Source organism: Argopecten irradians, chromosome 5 (genome assembly GCF_041381155.1).
Source record: "Argopecten irradians isolate NY chromosome 5, Ai_NY, whole genome shotgun sequence".
Taxonomy (NCBI): domain Eukaryota; kingdom Metazoa; phylum Mollusca; class Bivalvia; order Pectinida; family Pectinidae; genus Argopecten; species Argopecten irradians.
Genome location: NC_091138.1, coordinates 18,415,830 through 18,422,465, shown reverse-complemented (window position 1 = coordinate 18,422,465; position 6,636 = coordinate 18,415,830).

Genomic DNA, 6,636 nt, shown 5'->3' with positions numbered 1-6,636 from the left:
GTTCATAAGATCTGGGTCATTGTATTTCAGTGTCAGATCTACGAGATTTTAACATAAAGTTTGTATCAAATGCCAATCAATGGCAACGTGTGTAGTCGATATCATTTCATGACAGGAATAAGAATCCCAATAACACATTCACTGCCCGAAAGGTAAAGCCATATACTATTTACAGGTGTTTAACGTTATATATCCGTATTGGACGTTTACTGTTAACAAGTGTTTGTAAACAGACGTTACCTTTCAGTGGTATGTGACATGTCTGTATGAGCCAGGGCTACATCACAGCTAACACTCGTCAATGCACCAGATACTATTTGCAGCGCAGAATACGGCACTCTTACACCAGGTATGATCGCCTCCAGGAGATAACACAAGACAAATTTGATGTAATTCGTCTTTCAAGGACTCTATTAAATATTCCTTTAAGGTCGTATTGAGCTAGAAATTAAGAAGGTATAAAGCACTCAAATTCAAAAAAGTATTATATTCAATTTGGACTCAAATGTATGCAGTACATTTTCAAAGAACAAGTAGTGCACCCGTGTTTTGTGAATATTTACTATTGGTGTGTATAAAAACGCAACAGAAAGGCTACATCAGTCATCGGGTCTAAAAACACAATACTATTGGTTTGTTTGTTTGTTTGATTAATTAACGTCCTATTAACAGCTACAGAACGGTTGGGTTTGTGAGGTTTAATGTCCTATAGCACTATAAAAAGGGCAACAGTTCCACTATACAAGAAGACACAACATGAATACACCGCAGTCTCCCAAAACACGCACCTCTCACAACATACACACAGCACACTGCATACAGGGGAGGCCGTCCTTACATGACCATAGCTGTTAATAGGACGTTAATTAATCAAACAAACAAACAAAGTCCTATTTAATAACCAGGGTCATTTAAGAACGGTCTCCCATGTGTGCATTATCTTGCATTATGTTATGCTTTAGTCACAACCCCTTCCAATAAGGCTTGGAATGAACTGGCATGATTTGTCGCACGAATATTTGATATTCGGTCGATAAGTGTTAGATGTTTAATCGATATTAACCGCATGGCCGGTCACCGAAAACATTACGATTTTAACAGGAGAGGAGAAAATGTAATGGCCAGACCGGGATTCGAACCCGGGACCCTCCGAACACTAGCCGAGTGCTCTACCGACCGAGTTACCTGGTCATCGATAAGCGACCCAGTCCAAAACCGCTACACGATTACCACACCACACGGCCCCCGGACGTTGTCCGATGTCAGAAGTAGCCAGATACCGGCCAAACTTTGTGATCATAGAATTATGCTTTGCTCACAACCTCTTCCGATTAGGCTTAGGATGTACTCCCTACATGATTTTTAGACATTTTGGCCTGGTTCCCGCTGGACAGCAGACATGACCGGCCGGAGGCCGGGTCTCTTGAGCAGCATCGGGGAGGTGACCGATACGAAGTAAAAATATCTCCGGTGTTCCGTAGATTTTCATAACCGGCCACATCATATATGCCGATATGCGATCGGAAATAAAGGAGCAATAACATCGCCAGACATTCGGCCGGGCCTGGTTCAACTGTCGTTCATTGACAGTGGCTCGGGCGATGTTCGTACGCTGTCCGGCCCTGCGTTAGTGATCGTAAAAGGCGACTAAATTTAGGATCTTATTAGGTCACCTGAGACGAATCTCAAGTGACCTATTCTTATTGCCTTTTGTCCGTCGTCGTCCGTCTTATGGCGATAAACAATTTACTTTTTCGACTTCTTCTACAAAACTACTAAACCCAATTTGTTAAAATTTTGCAGAAACCTTCCATAGCCAAAGGTCAACCAAAATTGTGAATTATATGGTTCCATCCCCAAGGGCAGGAGGGGTGGGGCCAAAAGGGGTCAAATAAGCTAAACTTCAAAAATCTTCTTCTGAAATAATTTCATAGATTGAAAGGTCTTGAGGTCCTTTACAAAAATTGTGAATTATATGACCCTGGGTTCTCGTGTTTCCCCCTGAGGAGGGGGTCAAGTTTACCCTAGTTTATACAGGAAAAGCACATTTATGAACGTTATTTTCTTATTTTTCATAGGAAATTAGTCAAACTGGTTTAGAATTTTTAGCCTGAGATAGCATTTTATCGTCATATCCATATTTGTTCTGGCCGACCCCCAGGGGCTTTAGGGGCAGGGCCAAAAGGGGTCAAATAGGCTAAAACTTCAAATATTCTTCTGAATTCACAGATTTAATGGAACTAGATACTCTTCATAGATGGGAAAGTCTTAAGGCCCTTTACAAAAATTGTTAATTTCATGGCCCTGGGATCTCAGATTTTCCCCCTGGGGAGGTGGTCAAATTTACTATAGTTTATATAGGAAAAACACAATATGAATGTTATTTGCTTAGTTTTAACAGGAAATGAGTCAAACTGGGTTAGAATTATTAGCCTGAAATATCATTTTAACACCATATCCATATTGGTCCTGGCTGACCCCCGGGACAAGACCCAAAGGTTGTTTGTTTGTTTGATTAATTAACCCATTAACAGCTATGGTCATGTAAGGACGGCCTCCCATGTATGCGGTGTGTTGCAGGAACTAGAGGGGCGGGGCCAAAATAGCTGAAATTTCAAAAATCTTCTTCTACAGGTTTTCTTCTTTCACAGGTTTGATGGACCAATAATCTTCATAGATTAAAATGTGAAAATTATAAAATCACTGACACTGACTGACTTCTAGTTTGGATTTGTTGTTTAAAGGATTGGTGCAGTCAAAAATGATAATTTCAGTTTATGCTGGAAATGGCTTTATTAGACCATGTAGAAACATCTCCGTGCCGCGCGCGACCGGAATAACCTGTAAACCACCGATATCGAGGTCAAATTTTCTGACCACCCGATTATGCATATTTTCTAGCCCTAAACCGTGTGACGTCATAATAGTCCGTGGCTTATACAAGCTGTACTATAACTGATGTGCTATCACTTACATCGACGGTCACAGGAAAAGCCGATCAAAGATTTTTTTTATGATTACTTTTGAGTGAAGTTAATCGTACAATAACTTTATCTCAAATATAAATAACTAAAAGAGTGAAATTCGATGTTTCAAAAGCTCAAATTTATGCTCTAATATCAGGTATCTTCGTGTAATTATGAAAGAAAATCCACACAGAAATAAAAGTTTCAGATTTTTTGTCGAGGAGTTCAGCAACGAATACGCTTTAATTAGATAATATTTTCCTGTAGTCTGTATCTTTGATACATTGTGAATTGCAAAGTTTGTGACTGTAAAATGAAATTTTACGTAACAATTTAAGAAATCCTTGATTAAAGCATCAAGGATATGATGCTTGACATACGTACACACCGATGATTGATCATTACAAACATTGTGTTGTGTGTTGCTAACCGAATAAATCGAGATACATTTATTACAATACCGCAAAACGTTTCAACATGTGGTAGAAAGAATTTACTTTTGATATTATAAAAGATCTTAATATTGAGATATTAAGCAAAACAAACTATTTTTTCAGACTGTGCGGTCGCTTTCAATTTTTAATCGATATACGAGTAAATACACCGATATTATAGATATATAATTAGCCATGCCTTTGGTTTGATGGTTATGTAATACCTTGACCAGGATGTTGTTCAACAAAAAATTGCTGAACAGGGAAGAAAAGCTTTGTTTTCTATAACAGGAGCGTCTAAGAAAACCTATTTTAATGTTGAAACCCAACTTAATATTTTTGATACATATGTAAGTAGTATTTTTAATTATGGAGCTGAAGTTTGGGGGTTTCATAAGGCTCTGACATTGAAAAATCATTAGGGTTTTGTATCTACAGCAAATTTTGTGATTTCAAGAATTAGGGAATGTTTTAGAAATAGGGAGAAAATTAAAAATTTCAATATTGGATAAAATTAAAACAGGACAATTGTGTTTTGAATGCCTGCTATCTTTGGGATCTATTGAAAAACTATATCATTTTATAAATGTAAATATGTGGCAGGAATTAAAGAAAAAATTTCATCTTCGAAGTATTCATTGTACGTTTGTTGGCCAAAATTTCTGCTTACAACCTTGGTGTCATGAATTTAAAAAAATAACAAAAATACATTGCACAAATTAAATATTGAACATGCAGCAGTATTGTGATAGTGAGGACATTGAAGATGAATTTCATTTTATTTTAAAATGTGAATGCTATTTAACTTTAAGAAAGCGTTTTATTAAGAAATATTATTTCATTAGACCAAGTATGTATAAATTTATTCAACTTTTAGAAACAGAGAACAAAAAAGAGTTAGCAAATTTAGCAAAATACATTAAATTATGTTATAAAATAAGAAATAACATGTTATAAGCTACAATTATCATAATCCCTCTACACTAGTCTCATGTATACTTAAGAGGGTTGTTGTGTGTCAGTGTACATGTATGTATGATGAGAGTGAGTGTGTGTTGCATGGATGCACGTGTGTATTCTGTGTTTTGTGTTGGTATATATGTTTTGTTTCAAACCGATGAGCCGAAAGGCTCAAGGTAATAAAATAATTGAATTGAATTGAACCTGTACACAACGCCATTCATCGAACTCACCTGTAATTACCTGGCCGCGGGCAATTTGCTATTCGGTGGACTATATCGGGTATTTGCTATTGTCTTACTGTCAATCAGGTTAGGACATCCGTTAATTGGATTGTGATTTGAATTATGGAACCCCCGTACATCTATGCTCTAGGTTTTTTATTGTCACCTCCATTTTTAAAATGAAGATGTAAAAGCAAATGGAAATAAAATATACCTGATCATACCTAGGAATATATATTACATACACATATATATATATGTCGTACACAGGTAAAACAAAAAATGGAAGGTGACTTATTCAGAAACAAAAATGGTTCTAAGAACTATTTCAACTAAAGGTTTAACCTTAAAAATTATTCCAGTCTAGTACTGTAATTACGGAATCGTGGCATATAGCAATCTTCCGTAATTTCTAAGGTATTAGTAAAAATTCTAAGCATGTATTTTCACCGTTTCGAATCTAAATGTACATGTATAGTCATACAAGAAGGGTTACAACATTATCACACTAAATATACTTATTTAAATATCACTTAGTATATTTTTAAAAAGGTACAAGATATTATATCTATTTTTAATGCCTGTATACAAGTAATTTCAATTTTCATTTAAACACTTTATGTGGTTACTTTTTGGATTATACGATAAATGTTCATATATCATACTATTAAATCTCGGTATGATATACAAAACGGTCGACAATGAATATACTATTTTAAGGATTTAGTATAATTTTGAAATAATGAATTTAAATCTACACTTAAACTGTAATATAGGAACATATGTCAGAAATACCATTGATGTATTTCTGCTTTTTAGTAAACGTTATGGATAAAGTTTCAAAGGCAACAATATAGATATACATATTATTTTCGGTATAAGTTCGGTACTGTAACTCCAATATCACATAACTGATAACCGTCCACATTTTATTTTTACTCAAAAACTGTGCCGTGTTTGCATCGTTATAGCAGAAGTTTGAATGAAATAAAAACACGGATTCTAGATATATTCATGCTAAATTTAGGGATTTTACTCGTAAAAAGATAGTGTTACATTATACTGGGTTTTTTTTTATTACACTGAAATTTACATCATATGCTATCTAAATCTCAGTCCAGACTGATCCGAACATCATTTTGATATCGCTATAAAATTGGACTGATTATCTAATCTAAAGTTAGATATATGCTTGTTTGAATTTTTGAAGTGGTGTAAATGGAATGTTTTGAAACTGAAAATATCTACATCATAAAGCTAGAATAACAATTTACTCGAAAAACTCAAATTATAAATCTAACGTATACGTATATATGCTGTATACATGTATAGTACTAGGCTTACCTTGTGTAGCCGCCTACTCTGACATCACAAGACCACGTGACCACCTAGCTCATTATCTCTGAACCGTAGTCGACACTACCCGTAAATCACGACCAAAACCAACCGATAGCGCTAAAAGCTAGGCGATTCGTTGGGTGGGACTTAATTTTTCATTCGTCCAAAGCAATATCCTGACGTATTATCAAAAACAATTTTTGGCTGCACAAATCCTTTAACGTTGGCAAAGCAAATTGGAATTTTAAGCATAAGGTTTTGTAACATAATACACTAACTATCAAAACGAAAAAAAAATAATACCAAGGTTCAAACTTTAATTTCAATTCTAATACGTAAATACTTTTTTTACAGATTTGAACCAACTTTGCCATTCTCTTTCTGTATCAGCACTCAGGTGACCGTCAATGCCTCTTGTCTTTTCCCTTCTTTCTAACTGACTTTGTCTTTCCTAATGCCTCCCTTGGCACCACCTCACTTTTGGCCTTGAGTCCTTGTGAGAAAGGCTCTGGGTTCTGTCCCCTGACCGAGACACACCCAAGTCTATAAAAGTGAAATTTCTCTTCCTGTTTGGCGCTCAACATACAGGGAGTGGGACGACTGGTTCGCTCGTCAGTATAATGTGACCGGTTGTGTTGTGTGGCTTGGTGTCTTCGGCGGCACGCTTCATGCTAGCACTATAAAAAGGGCAACAGTTCCACTATACAAGAAGAC